Here is a 9,001-nt window from a genome sequence, read left to right as displayed (position 1 = left end):
GACACTGTTTTGGCACAGTTACACTTTTATTGTTATGAATAATTATTAAATAAAAACTCAGAAACAGCAGTTGACGCGACCGCCTTTGACGGCGATCGGCGAAATGAATGTTCTCCAAACATTCTGCCCTAAATGGAAAAGGCAGCCCTTGTGCCTTTTAGAACTACAATGGTTGCATAAATAACCGACGGAAAAGTCATTGCAACCATCTTATTTTTTTGTGCAATTCTGATGGATCCATTGGTCGCTCATTATATTGAACCCAATCAGTCACTGGCGAAGTCACACTGGTGCCGCGGCCGCAGTATAAACAGTTCAAAATGCCTTCTTCCATGGGGATTTCGGGAAACGCAGGCCGCATTTTTTTTAAATGCCTGCCCCCAAAATGGCAGAAGGGTATTTTTCTCTTTCTGTTCCACGTCTCGTCAATTTTTATGTCACCATTATCTCAATATTTTTTATTTTTTTGTGGAAACACCATAAAGTCTGCTTTTCTTTATGTGCATGGCAGTCTCTTTATGGAGAGCCATTGTCTGCATATGGAGGGCTCGCAAAAATTGCGTGCATTTGATTTTTTTTTAACTTGGAGGGTCCCAAAATGTTCGATAGCAAAGGTGGACTGTATTTAGCGAGACAAAGGGGCGAAAGAGAAAGTAAAATTTAGGGCCGGTGGAGCAAGAAAGTTGGGATAGATTGAAATGAAATAATTAAGGTATTGTAAACTAAAGTGTCTTAAGTCAAAAGTCTTTTACCAGTGTGTGTTGCCAGTGATGACATACGGATCTGAGACGTGGGCGCTAACGATGGCCCTCATAAGAAGGCTCAAGGTCACGCAAAGGGCAATGGAGAGAGCTATGCTCGGGGTTTCTCTGCGTGATAGAATCAGAAATGATGATATTAGCCGCAAACTTGCGAAGTCGTCCAAGCTAACTCACGTGATGGGCTCAACGGTCTACAACAAGTTGCCAAGCATTGTCACTGAGGCTACAAGTCTGCATAGCTTTAAACGCCGTCTAATTACAATGAATTTTTAATGTATAAGGGCAGCTAGTCCTTTTACGCTTCTAATTAGATACATATAGTTATATATTAATCATGCTGAAATTAATTTTTTTTATATTGCTATTATGGATGTTATAATAATTTCAATGAATTTGTGACTTTACTATTTATGTACTTAATGAAATATTGTAATTTTTAATGTAAGTTATTTTACTGTTATTTTAATATGATGTAACTTAATCGATGAACTTTACTGTATAGTAATTTGATGTTATTTAGCAAACTGACTTGTAAATTGGCTTTTAAAATAAATGACTATGACTATGACTACTAACTTCCGTTTTGTTTATTTTAATATTGTCTAATATTTCCGAAACGGATTTTAATCCATTCGGTATCGGTTGTAAAAAATTATCAAAATTATTTTTGAATTTTTGTGGCCTAGGACTTAGGTTTGTGACACCTAATCTATATTTGCCATCTTTTACTGACACTAATGCGCAGTTAATGAGGACGGTACTTGTCCCGATTTCAGGGATAAAGTTTTCGCCGTCCGGTTTGTTAGATACACACGTAATTAGATTATCCGAGAGTGAATCGATTTTTGAGATCTTCTCCGGATAGTCTATGCTAATTGGAATTATTTTGTTTGGCATGATAAGTTCACACTTTCTTGGATGAATTATTGCGTTAAGCTTAAAAATCAAATCCCATCCTATCATTCCCGCATATTTTCGGTCAAAGTCATAGATCAAAAATTCATGTTCCATGTCTTCGCCTAACGGGTATAATTTTAAATTAATAGCTCCACGATGTTTTGTTTTACTATGCGCAGTCGTAATTGTAAACTCTTTGTCAATAACTTCGTTATTAAAATTCCTATTAGACTTTAATATTGATGATCCAATAAGGCACCTATTACTACCTGAGTCTATTAAGATTTTCCTCCCCATTAATCTATAGAGATATATGGAAGATCTAAATAATTTAATTTTACGTCAATTCGCTTTGTGGTCCTGTCTCTTGAAAAAAATTATCCCCATCATACGTATCAGAGTTATAGTTATGTTCGTAATTATTTTCGTTATGTTCATTCGTATTTATTTCAGTATTGAAAACTTCTACCGGCCGCGGTCTTGGCGGTCGATTTACAGGTCGCCTACTAGTCGCGGTTCTCATTGAGACATCGCTATCTAAGTGGTCGGTGAATCTCTGAGGTTGAGGTTTTGGCGGGTACATTTGCCGCCATTGTTCCGGAGTTGGTCGCGGTTGGTTGGCCCAATGCGTTTGGTTATTACTTGACTGCTGATTAGGATACGATATTTGTCCGAATTGGTGCTGAGTTACGCGATTTTGATTGTAATTAGATTTTATTATAGCATTTGGATTATAGTTGAATCTAGGATTATTTTTAAATGATTTTTCTTGGTTTCGCTGAAAGTATTCGGGGTGGACTTCTAGCTCGTGCTTTAATTGATTGTACGCGTCATCGAAGGTAGTGTGTTGCGCGGAACGGATTAATCGATCAGTCGCGATATCCAAGTGTTTGCATAGTTGGTCGATGCAAACGTTCTCTAAAATGGCTGTAGCTTGCGGTGAATCCGCTTTATTTTTAGCTGCGTACAATTGGTCTTTTATCTTATCGGCAAAGCATTAGGGCACTTTCGTTAGGGAATATAGGAATTAACTATCTGGGAGTATATAAATGATAATCAGGAATACTTAATTAGAACGTGTATTTCTTAGTACACGGACGGGGAACAACTGACGGGCAAGCCGCGCGGGGGGCATTCCGTATAGCGCGAGGAATGCTGACCACGTGATCTGTCCCTATAGTCGTCCCCCCCCCCAAAAAAATAAAAAAAATTACATTTTTTTAAGAAAACTTAATAATTAACAAATTACATAATATTGTTATGCTTCAGTAAGAACCATTTGTAAATACTCATTAAACGAATTTACACATTTTTTTATATTTTATTGTGTCTGTTACCTCCACTATTTAAATCAAACAAACTTTAAATCAAATCAAATGTGCTATGAAAACGATATCGCGTTGTCACTACCAGGAATTCAAGAGCGATAACAGAACACAATGTAACATGATTACTTACCTACGTTTATAACAATGTTGTAATAAGGTTAAATTTACAATACATGTACCTACGTGGTACCAAAACGTAAACATATATCTAAAAATAGAATTACATTCACTGTTTCCTTATTACTATGATGATTACTTATTCTAAAACGATTCACACTGCACTAAAAAAACTTTTAAACCTTCAAATAAATTTGCTGCGGCTGACTTGGGGCAGCCTGCACTCCTGAAGAGAGCTGTTGGTCCTTCGTCAGGACCTGAACTCTCTTGGTGAACCATTTATTCATTTTCCGTTTACAACTACTGTAGAAGTAGCACAGTAAAAATATAACCAAAATAATAATTATTGCCAATAACACGACACTGAACGTGTTTAACTGGGTAGCGAGTCCGGAAGCGTTAATTGATGCTTCTGCCGTAATGGTATTAATTTTATCCGTATTTTCAGTCTTTCTTGCTACCGTAACTTCCCATGATTATGTATTAAATGTTTCACTTCTTAGAGTGGAGTGTCAATTGTTTTCATTAAATCATATTTATAAAACACATGTAACCTACATTAAATGTTAATGTCACAATTAATACTTATTTGCAAAATTAAAAATAATAGTTGCTATATATTAAGTTTATTCATCACAAAATCTGACCGACTTCTTAACTATCCGGCCACTGCGCGTGACATAGGGCGCAACGCTATGCATAGGCGGAGCGATTGCGCTAGCAGCTTGTGGCGTAATGGGTATAGTTAAGTTTTGTGATGAATCCTCTTTGTCGTTAAGTAAGTATGCAGGCTTCAACCTGTCAATTGACATGTTTACCTCACGCTCATCTAATTGAATTTTAAAGACCTTATCATTCCTTTTCAAAACTTTAAATGGTCCTTCATACGGCGTCTGTAATGAGGATTTTACTATTCTACGAACAAACACATAATCACAGGTTTTAAGATCTGGACTTACAAAAAAATTATCGTCTCTATTATGAGAGAATGGTCTTGGTTTTAATTTACGTATTGATTCCTTAATTCTATCTAACATAGTATATGGTTCTGTTATATTTTTATCAACATCACAATAAAATTCGGCAGGTAAACGAATGGAACAGCCATAAACTAATTGAGCTGCACTTACGCCTGTATCTAATCTTGGTACAGAACGTAAACCTAGTAAAACTGTGCTCAATTCTGTAACCCATGAAGTACTATTTATACGTGCTTTTAACGCAGATTTCAAAGTACGGTGAAATCTCTCAATAGCCGAGTTACTCATAGGATGATATGGCGTAGTTCTAATCATTTCCGTACCTGTATATTTCATTAGCTGTCTGAAAAGGTTGCTTTCGAATTGTTTACCTTGGTCACTGGTTAAAGTAACTGGACATCCGAATCGCACTATCCAGCCATCGTAAATAGTTTGCGCTACTATTTCTGCCGATATGTTTTGCAATGGAAACGCATCCGGCCATCCTGTAGCTCTATCTATAATGGTAAGGCAATACCTGTAACCTTCTGCTGATGTTGATAGAGGTCCTAGTAGATCAGTATGTATATGCTGGAATCGGTCTACCTCTGGAAACTTACCTGGTGTCGATTTGGTGTGTCTCGTGACCTTGGCTTTTTGACATTGAACGAAAAAATATACGGAGCTGAAGAAAGCCCGAACGGGAGAGCCATAAATTCATATATTTTATCCATAAAAGAGAAACGTAAAAATTTTCTATGAGACGGGTGAATAGGCAATAACAGATATGCTTCGTTCAAATCGATATTTATCATATAGCATTCTTTTGTAAGAAGCTTTGTCGCTGTTCTGATATCTTCCATTTTAAAATGTTCAGTGTGAACATATTTATTTAATTTTTTAAGGTTTAAAATAAACCTCATACTTCCGTCACTTTTTGGAACAAGGAAGATATCAGACAGAAACTGGCCCGTTTCGGGTTGACACTCTTTTATTGCATTGATATTAGTTAAATGTAATAGTTCTTTTTCAACCAGCGATGCGTCAGAGATGGAAAAAGACTTCTTAGGGTAATTTTTAGGGTCTCGTTTAGGTATTGTTATAAAGGGAATTTTATTACCTTGTATCGTACTTAGAATAAATTTATCATTAGTTATGGACTCCCACGCATTTGAAAAATATTTTAAACGACCAGCATGTACCTGTGGGTCTATGTTTGTGGCTGGTTGGCTGACGGGCGCGCTGCCTGCGCCGCTTGTCGCCTCGGCGGCGGGGGCGCCTGCGGTGGATGCTGCATCTGCCGCCGGAATGGCGTGTTGTGGGCTGGGGGCGCCCGGCGCCTGGGCTGGTAGTACGAGTATCCTCGGAGCCCCCCGCCACGGCCGGGATACGGCAGCTGGCCGCCTCGCTGTGGGCGTGGGCGTGACGATGGGGGCCTCCAGTTTAAACCGGAACTTGAAGCAGATGCTGTGGGTGCTGCTTGAATCAACTGCCCAGTTTTCTTGATACCGCGGGAGCTTTTAACTAAATCGCCAAGCTTTTCGCCAAATAAAAAGCTATCCCTTTTCCTATCTTTAAAAGAGTCAATGAGTGATTTGTCAACCAGCGGAATCACGACAGACCGACGAGTTTCAGTTTCGGCGAAGTGAGCGTCGGCAACTAATTTTCCGACGTCGCTTAACGTCGTATAGCTTCAGCTATATTAGGCTCCTTTTTCAAAAGGGAAGTCATAGCCTTGCCTAGACCTGAAAGGGCTTTTCCAATCTGCTGCTGTTTAGCAAGAATTCGATTATCTCTATTTCTAGATGCCTCGGTCAGCATGGCAGCGATTTCCGGATTTAGAGTTTGGGCTTTTGAAAAAGGTACGTTTTTTGGAAATATATATTTTTTATGTAATTCTTCCTTTGCTTCTTTTTTTAGCCCATTCAGAATTTCTGCTTCCGCATGAACTTCTGCGGTACATTGGACCACGTGACTAGCAGGGTCAGCTAATATAGCTGATTCCGTTTCCAATTTATCTGGAAATTTATAAATAATTATTTAGCAGAATAAACGCATGTAACACACGAGTGATTAATAAAAAAGAACCATAAAAATTATGGGTTAAATTGATAAAGGTAGGTATATCTACCTTCAACTGCATCATCGTACATGTACTCGTCATATTGCGCAGCGGAATCTGCAGGCTCACACGTGCCTCGTTCGTATTCCTCATGATCTGTAAAATGCCATAATAAAAAAACCGTGATTAATCACGTACATTCAAACGTTTAAGTACACAAGAAAACTTGTAGGTACTTTTGTTTTACAAATAAAATTACAAATGCAGTGAAGGAAAAAAATGGCTACGGGTTAATATCTCGTATTAACTCTGAGCATAAAAAGGCTGTTGGCCAATATCGCGTATTGGCTCGAAGCGAAAACACCATTAAAAAAAGGCATATTTTATCATAACGAACGAATCACTTGAACTTACCTTCAATTATATCATGTTCATCGTCCGAGTAAACAACACGGGGAACGTTCTGTTTTTCTTTTAATTTTGCCTGGTATTTTTTTATTCTCCTGCGCCATTTGTCCTCTGCCGCCTCGTCCCTTTTATGCTTAGGCATCGTCAGTGGCGTGCACAGAGATAAGAGACTGGGTAGGCATAAAAAAGAGCTAGTAACTTACCAAAAAAAATTGCGTGATGGTTTTCATTTCGTTGTCAAGGTCAAGTCGGTTAATAATGAAGTACGTAATTAACCACGTCAAATATCCGAAGACTGATTGATTTTATGGACATATCAATTTGCGGATAATCGAAGTGGCCTTTCGGCATTTTTCTTTGGTTGTTTCATTATTTTTTTAATTACTTAATTAAAGTTATTCAGTAGTGTGTGTGTGTATGCGTCGGAAGTTTAATTAGAGATTTTTTTTATGAAACAAAGTTATGAAGTATGTGCAGTTAATTAATTATTTGTATATTAAATCTACTCGCCTGTCTTTCTGCAAATATATTTGCAAAACGGAGTCGTAAAAGTTGGGAAGCCGTTTAATTTCCGTTAACAGAGATTTCTCAATTGAAATTTTAGTTAGATCAGTGAGTCGTTGCTGACCCTGCGTGTTTCTTAAATATGTATGTATTCGTTTGAGCGCAGAGAACGATCTTTCTGTGGAAGCGCTGCTGGCGGGAACAGTGACAATTAATTTTGCCAATCGAAGGACTTCGGGAAAAACTGCATTTAATCCGTATTCTTTAAAATGTTGTACCATATTGTAGGTGCTCATATCGCTAAAATCGTCGGTTTTATATATACATTTAAGCTCGTTTATCAGGCGGTCTAAGTTGAAACTGAATGCTTTGTATTCGTTGACGAAATCATTAACTATACCGGTGGGAAAGTTCTCGTTATATTTTGTGAAATTTTCGCATGATAGTAACTGAAAAAAATTCAAATTTTTCATATTGCGGTAACGGTCATGGCACTCGTTGTATATATTGTCTACGATTTCGACAAAAATTCTTTTAAAATTCGTTTTTGCATCTGCAACGTTGCGTTTTCGCTTTGGTGGCCCGGTTATTTATTTAACGTCTTCAAAAATTGCATCGAATTTCGATCGAAATGATTGCAGGAATGCTTCAAATTCATTTATTTTTTTTACACAATAACCCACATCGGATGTCTTTTTTTGAATGATGTTGTAAAGTATATCCGTTTCTGCGAAAATTTCGTTAAATATACGGAGTAAAAACTGAAATTCAAAGTCTTTTAAATTGTGCAAGAATGATGATACTTGACACAATGTGTCGCCGTCCCAGGTGTTTTCGTTTTCTGCCATATCCTCCAACAAGTTAATCAGATGTGGACAAGAATTGTATATTACGTTTACGGTACGTGAATTATATGTCCAGCGTGTGTCAGCAACGCGAGGCAATTTTTTCAGGTCAGCCATTTTATTGTAATGGTCTTGTCTTTTGGTACTGCAGTGAAAAAAATTGGCTAACGTTTTAATGACATTAAAAAAACGTTTAGTTTCAGGAATACGTTCACAGGATTTTGAAAGTACCAAATTGAGAACATGGGCAGAACACCAGACATACAGAGCAAGAGGACATTGCTCACGAACCAACGACTGAACGCCATTGAGTTCAGATGACAACACAGCGGCACCATCGTATGTCTGAGCTATCAATTTCGACAAACAATCAAACTCTGACAAAATCTGTAGTATGATACTGCTTAAAGTTGGCGCGGTGCGGTCGGAACTTACGTCGACATATTTGATGAATCGGTCACACACTTCCGACTTGTGAAAATATCTCAAAATTACTACCAGTTGTTCCTTTCCGCTTACATCGGGAGTTTCATCGACCATCACAGCAACAAAATCAGTGGCAGCTATTTGCCGTTTTATCGTTTCATTCAACACAGACCCCACACTAGAAATTAGATCATTTTGAATCCGATTTGATAAACCCGTAAATGAGCTAGTCGAATTTTGCAGGTGATTTTCCAAAACGCCGTCGTATTTAGCTAGCAATTCAACCATCTCTAAATAATTACCCTTATTAAACGACGATTCGGATTCGTCATGTCCGCGAAATGAGAGCTCCTGCTTTCCCAAGAAGCAAACAATATCAATGAGCCGCTGAAAAATATTTCGATTTCGATCGACTTTCGCGTTATGTCTGTCGATGTCTATTTGGATCTGAGAGTTTAATCGCGTCTCAATACGGTTTTTCCCAAAAGTGTGAAATTTAAGCGAAGCTTCCAAATGTTTATCTGATTGGTCGTGTTTTTTTGCCGCCGCAGAAAAATTATGTATGTCAACGTAACCGGCGTCATTCCATACTGTTTTAATGTTTGAAAACAATAAGCACGGGAAACAGAACAAGCGATTGCTATGGAGGCACCCCGTAAGCCAATGATACGAATCATATTGTTTTGGATTGAAT

The 9,001-nt window shown here is 37.9% G+C and overlaps 1 pseudogene; it reads right to left on the bottom strand.

Annotated features, from left to right (window-relative positions):
* Positions 1-5,272: 5,272 nt before the first annotated feature.
* LOC134747427 (uncharacterized) lies at positions 5,273-6,674 on the bottom strand (annotated as a pseudogene).
* Between the last annotated feature and the right edge of the window lie 2,327 nt (positions 6,675-9,001).

Source organism: Cydia strobilella, chromosome 14 (assembly GCF_947568885.1).
Source record: "Cydia strobilella chromosome 14, ilCydStro3.1, whole genome shotgun sequence".
NCBI classification, from domain to species: Eukaryota; Metazoa; Arthropoda; class Insecta; order Lepidoptera; family Tortricidae; genus Cydia; species Cydia strobilella.
The sequence above is the reverse complement of the archived record's forward strand: the minus strand, read 5'-3'. Positions and strand labels throughout refer to the sequence as shown.